The sequence below is a fragment of the Aedes albopictus genome, chromosome 2, assembly GCF_035046485.1.
Source record: "Aedes albopictus strain Foshan chromosome 2, AalbF5, whole genome shotgun sequence".
Lineage (NCBI taxonomy): Eukaryota > Metazoa > Arthropoda > Insecta > Diptera > Culicidae > Aedes > Aedes albopictus.
This window is the reverse complement of record NC_085137.1, coordinates 65,988,850-66,002,850: the sequence shown is the minus strand read 5'-3', so window position 1 is coordinate 66,002,850 and position 14,001 is coordinate 65,988,850.

The window sequence follows — 14,001 nt, the reverse complement described above, 5'->3', positions numbered from 1 at the left end:
CATATGCAAACCGTTAGAGGTAAGTGGATATCAGGTAACTATAAGATCTCTTTACACATATAAAGCTTTGCTTTAATTTTATAGTGTTTGGGCTGCTTAAAATTTCATTGTTATGTGGATTCTTCTATACACTAAAAGAGATCATTTTCCTATATTTAGTAGCATGATCTGTGCATAATGTGTTTGTATAATGTGCTTTAGCGTTAGCGTTATCGTGATTACGGTATACTTCGTAGATTGAACACTAACAACATTCATGTACCTTTTGCTAATCTTGCTCGGATTGCTTTTCGGAACAAAGCCGGGGAGTTAACTTTGCTCCAATCTTAGGCAAGAATACCAAAAGCACAAATGATGTTTTATAATGTGCTTTAGAAGAAGCACTTATTTAAAACTTAACAGAGCTTTAATAGATATATACCATAGATAAGAGGAACAAACATGTACTAATTAGTACGAGCAATAAATTAAAACCAAGAGTTTACCATGCCCACAATTTCTTAACGCGCTGATAAAAGATTATTGCTTTAAACCAAGCTTATCCTGTTCTAAGAGGCAACACAATTCCAACAGTGACGATCATTATGTTTACCAATGGTCACATAAAGATAAATACAGAGCTCGGTATAGAGCTTTTGAGTTGACAACAATTGAGGCAGTCCGGTACACTCGAGGATAGATCATTACCATTAAAGTAAGTTTTGACATTTAATAATAAAAAAAAACAATGAAATGTAAGATCAATTTATCACTTTTGTTGACAAACAAATTGATTGGCGTAGACTTTAGTATCTTTATCTATTAAAAATTTGGTAAAAAACTTCAATCTATGAGGCAATGTTTGGTCAATCATGAACTACATGACGGTATTATACAAACGTCAAACCAGAACATAAACGACACAATCTACTCGAGTGACAACTTTTCTTACTAGCCATGATATATTTGAATCAACCAATGAATCGGTGCACAGTTCAAATGATTAAAAAATTGTCTAAAATTGTTGAATGCTTCAAGATGCCGAGTAAATGTTTAATTTCAAGAAACCCTCTAACACCCTCATTTTTATTCACATACTGTGCATTTACGAAATCTGCCGAAAGTGTGCTTCGCAACCGCACGTCCGGGAAGTGTTTCACAGTGATTCAACCGTCCGTGACAAAATGAAGAGTGCTTGTGGACCAATTCTGGACATCCACTGCTCTTGGTCTACCGCATCCTTTGGAGTACCCTTCCACTAACTACACCTAGAACAACACCCATATCCCCTTGACACCTAGGCCTGAGAGGTCGTAGAACTTTCTACATCTTTCTTAGGTGTCCAACTAACCATCCTTAAATATTTCTCAGCAGTCGCAAGGACGAGGCCAGGACAACTCTCGGCTGTTGTAGAATTGTGTCAGTCTTGTCCAGGAGTCAGAGATAAGTCTCCAATCTTTGTTTTTTTTGGTATCCGACGGGAAGGAGGCAATCCTCATAACTATGGTCTAGGGCTGTACTGCCTACGAAACTTGTGCGACTTGCTTAATGCTAATGTTTACTTTTTCAGTGGTACCCAGTGTAGTGTCGGGAGATGGCTTTTGGATGCATCACAGAGAGAGACGTGTACACTCGACGTTGGTCTGAATAGAACTGACTTATTTATTTACATATGTATCCACTACTTGTAGGTGACAGCAAGCACTCTAAGATTTATGCACACAATATTCATAATAATAGTAGTTTGAACACTACATTCCTCCTTTTCTTTACATTGTTTAGAGTTATTTATTTGAAAACAATGCTATCCGTTCTTCGAATCATTTCTCCACATTCAAGACTCACATATAAGTTCTTTGTATACATATAAGATTTTTTTTTAATTTTTACATTGTAATCACTTGAATGTTTTAATTGCTTGATGGTTCTCCGTAATCTTGCATGCTGCTTTAATCTACGTTATGCTACACGGTATACATCTACTGACTCCTCTCAATCGATTAAGTCTGTTAAGCTTGTAACGTCCTCTGCTCATTGTTTACTATGCGCATTAAGTTTTCCATCTTTTCCATATCTACATCTAGTTCCTCATCCAATTCGCCATCTTCCAACAGTTGATTGTCCATATTTTCTACCACTTTTCCTATTAGACAACCGAATTTCCCGTCCCGATCGTGTTTGGTAATACTTCATCATCATCATCATCGGTCAGACTAAGGCCTGAATGTCCTCTGCTGTACGTCTCCATTCTACTCGGTCCATGGCTGTGTGTCTCCAGCTTCGCACTCTGCGAAGGGTCCGTTAATTGTCCTCCGCTTGATCGACCCACCTAGCTCGCTGTGCACCACGTCTTCTTGTACCGGTCGGACGACTATAGAGAACCATTTTGGTCGGATTGCTATCCGACATCCTGATGACGTGACCCGCTCACCGTAGCCTCCCTATTTTCACGGTGTGGACGATGGTTGGTTCTCTCAGCATTCTCCAAGTCCCTTCTTCCATATGCACTCCGCCGTAGATGGTACGCAACACCTTCCAGTAGAAGGAACGATATGATATTACTTCACGGCTAATCTCTTCATACTTGGTCACATTATGCATGAGGACAGTACAATGTGGTACAATTCTTGATAATCGTTAATGGATCACTACTAATTTCCAACTGAAATTTGAGCCTACAGTGTCATACTTTGAATCGCCTATAAGTTAACGATTCAATTGTTCCATCTGCCTTTTACATAACTTAATGTAGAACTTTTCCTGTCAAAATCCGTTCACACAAAATTTACAATTTTGCCCCAATGAAACATTAAAATAACTAAAACGGCCGCTGTGAAATGAACAGATAGCGCCACCGTAGCCTTGTGTTTTTGACATAACTCGACTGATGTCACAATGTTAAAGCCTGTCGTTTGTTGTTTAGGCATTGATAATTGTGAAATAAACTGACCTGTTTTTCGCTGAATATAGTCCCTACGTCGTTGTTATCGAACTCAATTGCTTGATTGATTCATAATATGTATTTAACATCTGCAAGGATATTACTGTCTACTTTTGACTCTACTCTAGTTTGAATTTCCTAAAACGTCAAACTCATCCCTATATTATGATTTTCAATTGAGATATTTTACAGCCTTGTAAGTACCACAGTCCAGGAGGAGCAAGGGTCGCTCCACATGAAATACATACTCCGTATTTTCCTGACTCTACCTATAATAACCCCCTCTATAACCCCATTCGCAATAGTTTTCACACTAGCTTCATAAGTTAACCTCACAACATCAATTGTATACCAAATAAACTCACATTCAATAGCATCGGCCTGATTACACAAACAAATGCATACGATTAAACCGTAATTATAAATATATAGTGTAACCATGATTACTTCATTTTCAGCTGTAACAGAAATTGATGGTGCTTTTGCTGTTAGGAGTTCACAATTTTTCTACAGGCATCTAAATAAGAACTCTAGACTCGATATGTTAAACAAACTGAAATCAATCTGAATCGACTTTGACCTTAACGTATTATACTGTTAAAACCACCTGCCTTATCCCCAGTCTGTATATGTGAAAATGGGGTATTTATTTTTATTATACTTTTATTATCTGTTGGTATGACTTAAGCTAAATTAGGCTTTCAAAAAACATCAGCAAGAACCGCATTAGCTTCATCGCTTCTTCAACCACTTCGTGTAATGTCTGCTAGGCTCACATCCCAGGGTCAGGATACGTAGACTAATCCTTCTTAGTTTTGATTCATATTTACATTAAAGACTGATTTTATTCCAACTGACTTATGACCATTACAAAACATAACCAGAAATCACGTTAACTGCAGCACTTAATATTATTCGCTGTTCGCTTATGGGTTTTAATACTCTATCAACATTTATATTTATAATAACTGTCAAAAAGTAAAATACACAGCCTAATGACAAATGCTTAATACTTAATCACTTATAACTAACATAACTATTAGAAAGCCTTCCTTAAAACACAGTTATCCTCTTTTTCATCCTTTATGATTCTCCTCCCCATGATTTAAATGCACACTTCTTAGAAGCCCGTTTCGTGGAAGTCCCGGCAACTGCTTCGTCACTAGATCTCTTCTTTCACGTTTCATTCCATGAAACGCCCTTTAGAACTTATATCTCCATATCACCTTTGCTCAGGCAGACTAAACCAATAGTAATAAGTGCAAGTCTTTTCTGATTGAAGAATATATTTCTGGCGTGCCGCACAGAGGTCCAATTTTGAAAAAAGCTGGCAGAAACTCAATTTTTGAACATGTCTTTAATGGGATACAGTATATTAAGCATTCATCTATAATACCAGGAACACGGACTGGCCTTTAAAAAAATTGGAAATATTGATTTTGTATCCTGTTACAGCACTGAATAGTTGCTGATGGAAAATTTACTGAATTTTTGATAAAGAACACAAACAAGTTCAACCACTACAGAAGACTGTTAATATAAGTAATTCAATTGCTTCCAAAAGTTTATTTGTAAGTTATTATGTATATCAGACATCTGCAATGGAGCAAGAGATCAAAATAACACTTTTGGCTTCAAAATTGACATTACATGTCATTTGTATGAGAAATTTTTACAATTCGATTTCAAAGTGTCTTACAAAACGCTCCCCTCTACTCCCCGCGGGGATATTTCGTTCAAATGCACGTGTATGTATGTAGAATCGGTTAAAGAAAAATGCAACTGCCAAGAGCTGCCAAAACAATAGCGCCATGATGATATGTGTATAGAGCGGTTCCATATCATTTCAGCAACGAGTAATTTTCATATATCTTTATTTGGATGAAACCTTGCATACAAGTCTTTGGGGGAGAAAAACGCCGTTTTGCATACTTGGTTCGCCATTTTGAATCTAGCCTTACTTATGAGAAGGGCCTATGAAAAATGCACATGATATCTTCAAAAAATTGTATCTCGAAAACGGTTTGTCCGATCGGTTTGGTGTCTTCGGCGAAGTTTTAGACAATTGTTGGTGCTATATGGAAAAAATATGCACGGTAAAAAAATATGTTTGGTTTTTGTGATTTTAACTAAAATATAGATTTTCCCTCAAAAGTGACATGTCAATTTTTTTTTTATTATCCTTATGTTATAGCTGACTGAAAATGCTACCTAGTGCACAGTGGGTTGTTCTGGAAAAAATAGGTTACAATGAAAAAAAAATGTTTTAAAAAATTACGGTTTTCAAAAAAAGCTATTAAGTAAAGTCAAAAAAGTTTGTCGCCCTAATTTTATGAAAGTACATCAAATTTGCAAGAAAAAAGTACTTCGGTAACATTTTTCTAAGATGCACCGTTTAGAAGATATTACTAATTTAATATTGATTTTTTTGATAACTTAATAAGTTTTAGCCCTTTTCGGATGTACTCCGTGTTTCTCCAGTTTCAAAAGTATTTTTTTCGGAAAGATTGGAAAATTTTGAGTTAAAATGACACTGACAGCTTAAAGATTTGAGTGAAATTCTCTGCCTTAGAAGTCTTTTGAAACAAGTTACAAAATCCCACTATCAAGAACAATGATTTCTTCCAGTGGTTTTTATTGCCTTCTGCTGAAAACGTGCTAATAAGTACAGATACAGGTAATTAGATACCAGTTAGCTGTACTACGTACAGTTGGTGATTGTAAACATGGTCTTTGTTGGAACTAGTCCACCATGGCCACGCTGGCCCAGGCTTGTAAACATTCGACACTTTTCACTGCCTTCGTTTCGTTGTCGCGGTCGGGTGTCAGCTTGCTTTATTTCATTCGAACGCGACCGCTACCTCTTACACACAACACAAGCGGCAGAACAAAGATCAATAAACAAAAAAGTGGATCAAATCAACGTAGTCTGACACGATGACATTAGTATAATTCCAGCTTTTCGCAAGATTTCAGCCAATTTTGATTAAAATTGGTATAATATTAGTATAATATTAGTCACCTTCCATCAAACTAGACGGCTGCCGACTGATACCTCAATCAACAACCGCCGCACTCTTTATTCATTCCAGGTATATACAATTTACAATCTTCTTCAATAACAATATACCTACGCCAGCAAATCTACCTCGCTCCAACTCTCCAAACTCGTACCTGACGATACCTGAGCGTTCAACTCTACCTATCTTCCAGCAGTCTTTACCCAGCATTCTATGATTTATACCCGTGAGCTGTATAATAATGTCTGACTCGGTTCTGAATTCATCCAGTATCTACTAGGGAAAACCAAACAGTAAATGCAGAAAGGTTGCTAGAAGCATAGTGATTTCATAGTAATTTCAGCTAATAATCCAGTGTTTTTGAACTAGATCCAGTGTTGTTTGATAACATAATAATTGTAAAGGAAAGTGTAACACGTTTTGGTGCAAAGGTAAGTTTTAAATACACATTTTAATTATATGTGTTGTGATATTTTCGTTCAAAACTAACAATTGGAAAATATTTTCTATGTTACAGATTACAAAATGAGTAAAATCAGATGTATTCGTCCATTCAAAGACATTCAGTGTTCGAAAGAGCTGCGATATCTCACGGATGGTATCATCCAAAAACTAAAGTCAATTGGATTTTCCAAGGTATCCACACTGAACACCAAGGATTTTCGTATTTGTTCGTCTTGCCGTCTACATATTGATTCAAGAGCTCACCTCACCCAAAACGAAGAACAAAGCGTAGCCGGTGGCTCAAGGATGCCAACTGTTCAGACCATACCTGTTGTACCTGATTCGCAAAGCTATGAAAATTTGGTCACGATACCATCAGCGTCAACGCTAAGCACAATTCAATCAAATGACAAATGACGATGCCTGTAGACGTCGAAATATTCAACCGAGGAATAGCAGCTATTCGTGTTTCGCCTATAGATTTAGGTAAGGTTAAAAATGTTCACTATCCTGAAAAAAAGTGCGCTGAAATCGTCGAAGGTGTACGAAGAAATCTTTTTAAATTAGACGCTAAAACAGAAAAAGCAAACGAGTTTAATGAAGTCATAGAAAATATGAAAATTAAATTTTTAAATTCAGCCACAAGGCAAGAAAAACTATCAATTTTATCATTGTTACCAAAATCAAAAAATTGTAGACGAATTTAAAACTAGTAGAAATATGGCATCAGATGCAAGAAAGGAAAAAAAATAATGTATTAGATTCATCTCAAGGTTCAAGCTCTGGAAAAGCTTTGAGTAATGAAACAAAAGAACTGGTTTTGATTTTTTTTGAGGACGATGATATAAGCCGTGCAATGCCAGGCCAAAGAGATTTTGTTAGCGTAAAGACAGGAAATAAGAGATTAGCTGTTCAGAAAAGATTGTTAATGATGACATTAAGAGAAGCTTTTAATCGCTTTAATGAAGTGTACGTCAATGTAAAAATAGGGTTTTCATTATTTGCAAGCCTCCGGCCAAGGCAATGTAAACTATTGACTATCACAGGAACACATAATGTTTGCGTTTGCACTACGCATGAAAATGTCAATTTAATTCTACATAGCTTAAAAAAATACAATGTCTTGAATGATCTAAAAACATTAACGAATAGATTACTTTGCGAAAATAAGACAACTCATTGCCATCTACGAAGATGTAAAAACTGCCCAGATACCTCAGTTTTAGAAGACAGTTTATTGAAACAACTGGAAGAAAACTTTGTTGAAAAGCTTTCATTCGAACAATGGGTTACCACTGACAGATGTGATTTAGAAACTATTGTAAAGCAAACCGATGACTTTGTTACATTTTTCAGCTCAAAATTAGAAAGTTTGATTCCGCATGATTTTGTAAAAACCGAACAATCCAATTTTTTGAAAACTACAAAACAAAACTTGCAAGATGGTGAATTTTTGGCTATTTGTGACTTTTCTGAAAATTACAGCTTCGTTTTGCAGGATGAAGTTCAATCACACCATTGGAACGTGCAACAGGCCACAATCCATCCTTTCGTAATATATTATACTGAAAATAGGCAAATTAAACATTTTAGCTTCATTATAATTTCAGAAGAACTAAGACATGATTCAGTCGCTGTTAATTTGTTTATTGATAAAATGATGAACTTTTTACAAATTGATCAAAATAAAAACATGAAAAAAATTTATTTTATGTCAGATGGTGCTGCTTCACAGTATAAAAACCGAAAAAACTTTTCTAGCCTTTGTAAGTTTAAGTCAAAGTATGGTATTGACGCTGAATGGCATTTCTTCGCAACATCGCACGGAAAAGGTCCATGCGATGCTATTGGAGGTACGATAAAACGCATGGCTACCAGAGCAAGTTTAGCCAAAGAACGCGAACACCCGATAAAGACTGCAAGAGAGTTGTTTAATTGGGCAATCAAACGAAAAGAAGAAGAACTTACAAAGTTGTCATTTTGTTATTCTACTACAGTTGTGAAGAATTAGCAATAAGTTAAAATTCACAAATACAAAGAAATTAAAAAAAAAATTCTACTACAGAAGAATACGAAAATATGTCTTTGCAGCTAAATAATCAATATAATAATGCAAAAACAATTCAAGGAACTCAAAAATTCCACTCATTTCTTCCTCTATCAGAAAATACAATAAAGGCAAAGCTTTATTCAAACTGCCCTGACAATGATGCCAAAATATTCGATATTGTTAAGAAAGTTGTGTAAACAATAATTTGATAAAAATACAGGAATAAAAATAAACTGATGTACAAAGTATAATGTTATTTTTTATTGCGCACAAATACCACCCCTGAAAAATAAGCCTTATTCGCTCTTTTCAATCTTGCTAATTGAGGAGCTTGCGATATGCAAGAGTTGAATGCACATTTTCAACACAATACACCAAAAACCACTGGAAGAAATCATTGTTCCTCATAGTGGGATTTTCAAAATACTTTTAAGGCAGAGAATTTCACTCAAATCTTTAAGCTGTCAGTGTCATTTTAACTCAAAATTTTCCAATCTTTCCGAAAAAAATACTTTTGAAACTGGAGAAACACGGAGTACATTCGAAAAGGGCTAAAACTTATTAAGTTATCAAAAAAATCAATATTAAATTAGTAATATCTTCTAAACGGTGCATCTTAGAAAAATGTTACCGAAGTACTTTTTTCTTGCAAATTTGATGTACTTTCATAAAATTAGGGCGACAAACTTTTTTGACTTTACTTAATAGCTTTTTTTGAAAACCGTAATTTTTTAAAACATTTTTTTTTCATTGTAACCTATTTTTCTCCAGAACAACCCACTGTGCACTAGGTAGCATTTTCAGTCAGCTATAACATAAGGATAATAAAAAAAATATTGACATGTCACTTTTGAGGGAAAATCTATATTTTAGTTAAAATCACAAAAACCAAACATATTTTTTTACCGTGCATATTTTTTCCATATAGCACCAACAATTGTCTAAAACTTCGCCGAAGACACCAAACCGATCGGACAAACCGTTTTCGAGATACAATTTTTTGAAGATATCATGTGCATTTTTCATAGGCCCTTCTCATAAGTAAGGCTAGATTAAAAATGGCGAACCAAGTATGCAAAACGGCGTTTTTGTTCCCCAAAAACTTGTATGCAAGGTTCCATGCAAATCAAAAAATACAAAAAATAAAAACTGGAAAAATTTTCCACTTGTTCGTGGAATCGCTCAGTCAAATTGTATGAAAATCATCCATTTTGTTCAGATTTTGTTCGAAGAAATCGACAAATAATGAAAATTACCTTAACATAAAAAAAGAGCACTAAATCATGTTCCACTACATTCATTTAGACTAAAACTAGCAGACTACTATGCTTTGGCAATTTTTTGCAAGGTATTTTCAAATCTGGACCACTATGTGCTGCAAATTTAATCTCTCACTTCTAAGATATTTTGAACTAAAAAAAATGAATCTAATAAAGCTATTCTAATTCGCTACGAGCATCAAAGTCCTACAACAAAACCATATTTAATATCATTCACTCTCAAACTGAAAAGCCGACCATCACAATTTTTCAAGCTACACATGAGTCCATCCATGTTGGCGTCAATCCACATTAGAATAATATTTGACTGATCTGGTCCAAAGACATTTTCAAGACGAATTACGCCAAGGATTCAATAGCGAAGATTTTGTTTTCAAAGTCACTACAATTCAAAACTCAATTTTACTACATACCAACTTCTACGATTACTTCAATAAATCAATAATCAAAAATATTGTTGATTCTATCAGCTACATACAATTCTCTTCCTGAGCGGTTCAAACAGTCCCATATTTTTGAGGCAATCTTCAGGAAATCCAGTGCACTGTGCACTACTCCGTATTCGCTGTTGCACTTTGAATCCATTATTTTTATGTTCAATAACTATTCACTTCACTCCCCTTATTGAACTCTTCTAAACTTAGTGAATCTAGTACACGACTCATTCCATCGCATTTATTTTCATCACATCCAATGCATTTTGTTAATGAATACGATATTCCGGTGAATCCGGTTCTCGACCCCATTTCACTGTTTTCACTATTTCACTATCCTGTTCGGCTATTTACAACAGAGAGGGTGCAGGCACGTCAAACTCCAACAATCTAACCCAACATGCATCGAGCGGGCTTTCCCAAATAACACAATGCGACCTGGCGGGCCATCCCAATGAGCAACACAAACCGACCTCCAAGCAGGACTCGACCAGGCCCCAGGTTGCGCTGACAGTCGACACTAAACACTCGCAAAAGATGAGCAGTAGGCCTACCCTACCGCTTGCGGATCCTCTGATTTACAATGCATCCAAGTATTAATCCAAGACTCCTCTTCAATTATTTTTTTTTTAAGACTGCCGGTGAATCCAGTTCTCGACTCATTTCACCATGTAGGGTATGTGTGCCATCAGTTATCTCACGCTCCCATATTCATCCTATTCGAAAACAAGCGATGGCAATATATCTCAAACTGGCGCCTTATTCCATCTATTGTCCACTGCAAATCGCTGTTCCTAAAGTCAGTGAAGTGTTGCATGCGAACTTTGCTTTTGGAGGGGCGGCTATGGAAGCTTTGAAACGTTTTTCGAAAATATTCCAAAATTTACCTTTTCAAAACAAACGGGACAATACGCCCCATCAAAAGAAAAACGTCCAGCCCCGTGATAAAACTGTCCCAGGGGATAATTTTACCACATGCTTATCCTAGGAAGGATCTTTTAACGAGTGTTTAACTGAATACAAGTTGCAAAATAACACAAGCGAACAGGACTTGCTTCGTTTACAATGAAGTCAGCTTACAAGATGTAAAATATTACGCCAAAAGCCTCGATTTCAGACTTTTTGATATTTTTATTGCTTTTCTGTACCAATCAGCTAACGGACCAGCTTGATGGAAATTATTCTTCAATATTTAAGATTTCTAATCGATCACGCATGCGAAAAGCGCTTGAATCGCTAGAAAATGAAGCGAGGCGTTTTGCCCCGGTGGGGTGCATTATATTCTTTTACCCTTAGTGAATCCGGTATACAACCCATTTCACTTCGTTCAATCGACCAATCTAGAAGTATCAGCTCCACAATCAAATAACCTAGAATTATCAGTGAATCCGGCCCATTTCACTGTATTGTTTTATATTTGAGTCTCTTATTTGAGTCTATTTCTAAATATATCCCAGTAACAAACTCACCTCAACAATTTTTTTTAACTACCGGTGAATCCAGTACTCGACTCATTTCACCGCATTTGTTTTCATCTCATACAATGCACCTAGTTATAATGAATCAGGTATACAACCCATTTCATTTGTTTTAATCAACCAATCTAGAATCATCATTTTTTTCATCAGAAGTGAATCCGGTGCTCGACCCATTTCACTGCATCCATTCACATTTCTGTCTCCAATGCACTCAAGTAGTGAACCTGGTACCTGGTAAAAATTAGCAATGTGAACTACTGTTCAAATGGTGTGCTACCCCCTTCACACACCACTTTAAAAAAATAAATCAAACGCAACTCAACATAAACCTCTATAAATAAAACAAACGCATGTACCTTCAAGTAACGTGATTTCATTCGTAATTATTATCAACAAAATATTTACTTACAGTTGGCCGTTGACTCAATACTTCGCCTGGTGTATCCAATTATGGTGTGTTCAATTACGGTTGAGCCTATTTTCTTTTGGCGCGGCAAGTGTCCGAAAAGTTAGCTCAAATCATCCATTCCACAAACAAATATATTCCGCAATGCATAACGCATTGGGAAACACTTTCAATACAAACCAAAAAGGACATTAAGCGTAAATTTTGGATACCCTCGCCTCATCGTGCACACAGAAATCGCTATCCGTATATGCCTGCTCTCACTCCCCCATCTATGAAGCCAAACATAATATATTTCAGGCCAAACATTTCAATAGGTCCTATCTGCATTTGAGAGGCTCTCTTTGTTCACTTTCTCTTTCAATTAATGAAATGTAATGGTCCACTTTTCAACTATTTTTGCAATACAAATCAAAAGATGATTGTTTTGACCATCGTTCAATGCAAGGAGACAATCATAATACAAATAAACAGCTGAGATATCAACGAAAGAGAGGGAAACCAAAGAGAGCCTCTCTTCTGCAGATAGGACTTTTAGACATGTTTGGCCTGATTTTTATCTCCAGGGTGCGAGGCCGCCATTTTTAAGAATCCAACATCTTGTATGTAAACATTTGTGTATCCACAAAGGAATCCGTTGTGGATACACGATAGATGTTGGCTCCTGTCAGATGCATTAGGTGGGATTAGGGCTGCCACATACGTGATTTTTATCCTTTTCCGCCCACTAGATCACAAAGCAATCATAACCAAAACAATTCCAACCAAATCGACCGTAGCTGACGGTAAACAAGCTAAGCAGCATCGCACACACATCACTCTCTCGTCCTTTTTTTCTTGCACTGTTTCTTGCCATGATTGTTCGCATGTTCTCTACTCTCCCATAAACACCGCCGTTGCTTTGAAATTTCACAAAATCACAACCGCTGAACTGAACACTCGACCGCCTGCATTCATTCGTCCTTTAAACGACTATAATCTATTGCAACGCGAAATTAATAAACAAGCCGGTACGATTTCATCACAAAGTAGAAAAAAAAATTCATCCTCGAAGCCAAATGTAGTGTCGGGAGATGGCTTTTGGATGCATCACAGAGAGAGACGTGTACACTCGACGTTGGTCTGAATAGAACTGACTTATTTATTTACATATGTATCCACTACTTGTAGGTGACAGCAAGCACTCTAAGATTTATGCACACAATATTCATAATAATAGTAGTTTGAACACTACACCCAGGTAAATGATTAAACCATAACAATTTCTTATACGCTTTTTCGCCAAGGAAAGCACCCCATTAAACCCTATCCAATTTCCAACTCCAGATATCTATGAAGTGGGCCAAGTTCTTGGACACATTCTGAGTAGATATCTAACCAATATTTCCTCCCCATCCCCGCTGATCGTAAGGACCTGGCCAGGTGTCGAGAGTTCGTTAAATGAGAGGTTTGTCAAGTCCCAGGCAACTTTTCTGGCGCATTAAACGTCTCTATCGACAGCCAGGATGTGTACGGTCGGCTATGCTATGCTATGCTATGCTATACTGTGCATTTACGAAGCTCCATGGAGCAGTATTGGATCCTGATCTATATGTTTGAAAATTTCTAGAATGCTTTCTTTATTTCTGAACGAAACAAAAGAATTATAATCGAAAAATACTTCACAACTAAGCATTTTTGTTGCTTACATAGTTAAAATTGCTATTTAATTTAACCTGTAATAAAAGGACCTCGTCGTATCGCACACATTTTTCCATTAGTTTATAAATTTACAGCTTGCTCTCAGTATGAAGCTTGCGTTCAACATTTCATACAAGAAATTATTTGATGTAAAATTAAATTAAATATAGAAATTCGCATGTCAATTTTTTCTCGTCGGGTATAATTTTCAGTAATTTTGCTGTGTAGTAACCATTCTCCGTTAGTAGTTTTCTTTGTTTTCTTAAATTGAATTAGAAAACATGAAGGG